Below are 3004 nucleotides of genomic sequence, written 5' to 3'. Positions count from 1 at the left end.
CGGTTAACCAATCGCGAGCTTCTGACTCAAAAAGACAGGCGGGCGGGGATGATATTAGCCAATCAAAGAAAAGACTCTTATCTGAGCCGGTAATGATGCAACCAATGCAACGTACGCTGGCTGGGAAGGGGCGGGGATAGGGTTGATTGGCAGAGCATGCTCCTATCGCTGAGGCCGTTGTTCCTTAGCCCTCCCGGGGCTGAGGGGAGGAGCCAAGCTGCGTAGCGAGGAGGTGGCCTCCTCGACCTTCAAGGGCCAAGAGGCCGGAGAGAGGTAGCTGACGGGAATTCTGGAGGACTGGCCTTCCAGTACCCGCGAAGCTGGTATTCTCGTTGCCAGGCCCGGGAGTACGCACACTCCTGACCCAGCCTGGCCCGGCTCGGTTGGCAGCTAAATCCGGCCTCTGCGCACGGACGTGAGTCCTGGGCCAGGACGTGCAGCTCTGGAGCCCTCGTGGACGACCTTGACCATCTCGATCGGCTGTTTTCCCCAGAGAGAAATATTAGTGGGCCACCTGCCTTGGTTTCAGACAGGGGGCCATCCTACTAATTGGAGAAGTGTCCAGGAATTCCTTTCTGCCACCCTTATAGTTTGAGATTTTTGCTCCCCTTCCCTTACTGAGAGCTTGGTCCTCAAGGACCTTCCGGATCCAGGCGCGGCCTCCCCCTCCAGCTTTTCTCCCACGCGGGCACTCAACCACATCTTGCTGTCGTCAGCTGGCCGGTACTCAAACTGTGTCTTCTTTTAGTCAGGCTGTTCCTTCCTCCCCAGCCCCTCTCTTCAAGATCCAGAGCAAATGCGTCTTCCATAAAGCTTTGCTTTAACCCTCAGTCTGCTTAAAATCCGTCTCTCTTTCCTATGCTTCTGTATCTTGTTGGCAATATTTTAGAAAACGCCCAGTTAAGAACCCAGCTCTGGAGGCAGACTACTTAGGTTTAGAGTCTAGCCCTACCACTTACCAACTCAGGTAAGTCTAGGCAAGTTATTTAATCTCTCGGGTCCTGCTCAGTAAATGGAGACAATAGTACTTTCCTTAAGAGTTGTGGGGATTATATGAGTTAATAAATATCAAGTGTTTAGTTGCACATAGTAAGCACTCACTAAATGTTGGCTATTATCATCATTGCACATCTGCACACCCTTGGCTAGAGATCTTAGTCTGTATTAGTCTCCCTTAATTTCTTGCACTTAGTAAGTATTCAATAAATGGTGGAAGAGCCTGTGCTTTTGGTTTTTCAGGAAAAAACGCAATACTTCAGCCTCGCTTCATTGGATAATATGACAAATCTCAAAATGAATCTTTCATTCAAAGTAACAAAGCCAGAAGACCTGTGTGCAACAGCTGCCAACCTTTGTATCATTTGCTTTTTTTCAGAAATTTAACCTCTAGTTTTAAAGGTAACTGTCCACAGTGTTTCATTGACAGCACTTTCCTTTAAGATTGCAAGTTCAACACTGAAGGTGAAATGACAATGAACTTTACGTGCTTCCCTAAGCAGAGGCAAAGGGCAACTGCTGAGTGGGATGTTCTATAGCCCAGCCTTCCCAAAGTTTGATTTAAAAGTATGGTCTTCACAGCACTGGCCGAAAATATCATGGTCACTACTTACGTCATTCACTGAGGGGAAAACAACCCTAGGTTACCTCAACATTATCAACTTAGCTAAGCCAAAATAAATATTGATTGGCAACCTAAACATCCTCATAACCAAATCAGTGCTGATAAGGGTAAAGTACCTTAAGCGGTTTTTCTTCATGTCTTCATAATATCTGTTCTGAGTTTTAGAAAGGGACAGTTACCGGGTGTTAGGGGAGGACATTATGTATTATGTGGGATTCAAGTCTCAAGCTTTTTTCCTCGTGAATATGTTTCTTGGAGATTAAGTTCAGTACTCCTGTCTTGAGCCCTGCAGGCTGCCCCTCTAACCAAACTCTGTGTATTGAAGTAAACAAAATGCTTTCCAGGCCATCGCTAATTTTAACACTTAGAATGGATTTAAGACTGCCTCCCCGCCAATGGATAATTCAAAGGATTCTTGAGAGGCAAACATTGCCCAGACAAATAGGCAGCCAGGGAAAAGAGTCCAGGGAAAGGGCAGTGAGGGTCAGAAGGAAGATTGGCAGGTATTTCCCCTGCCTCCTGACTTCATTAGGATTATCTGTTCAAGAGACTGTCTGTACCTACCATCTCCCTTCTGCCTTTTTCTTTTTTTTTTCTTTTTTCTTCAAAAGAATTGAAAGGGAAGAGGTGGGAACCATACAGCAACAACTTGATCAGGAATGAATCCCTTTAACAATATACTCGCTTGGAAATCTGAAGCCTTCAGGGCTAGACAGCACTGCCCCGTAGTGTAAGAGGCAAGCCAGGGCAGCAGTGGGCACTGCATGGACCTCTAACTAAATCTACATCTGCTTATTGCAGTTAATCTTGCTCCTGATACCCAGATCTACACTTAGCAAGAAGTCAAGGGACAGAGGAGTTTATCACACTTTGCACTCAAGCACAAAAGCACTTTGGAATGATTGTGTTTGAGGGTATGCTGTCATAAAGGGTAGGATATTTAGAATCTAAGTTGTGTGCTAAACAATAAAAATCAAATGTAAGAGGAGATCTGTTCAGTAGTCACCATGTGGCTAAATTGTGGCCGAGAAGGTAAGAGTAGAGGCCCTAGGCTGATGCTGTCCTCCTTCTGTACTGAGATTACGCTTGCTAAGGAAAGTGAGCGCTTATCAACCACTCTCTTCAACTTAACTCATTTGTTTCCTGGGTGTGTCTTGGTGGAACCATCTCCTTGCATCTCTCCCCTCACTTCTCTCCTCTCTCATATACTTTTTAAAGTATTTATTTGGCTGTGCCAGGTTGTAGCTGCAGCACACGGGATCTTCAGTGGCATTTGAACTCTGCATCACAGCACATGGGATCTAGTTCCCTGACCAGGGATCAGACTAAGCCCCCTGCATTGGAAGCTTGGAGTCCTAGCCACTGAACCACCAGAGAAGTCGC

Source organism: Bos indicus x Bos taurus, chromosome 26, assembly GCF_003369695.1.
Source record: "Bos indicus x Bos taurus breed Angus x Brahman F1 hybrid chromosome 26, Bos_hybrid_MaternalHap_v2.0, whole genome shotgun sequence".
NCBI lineage: Eukaryota > Metazoa > Chordata > Mammalia > Artiodactyla > Bovidae > Bos > Bos indicus x Bos taurus.
Note: the sequence above shows the minus strand (reverse complement) of the source record.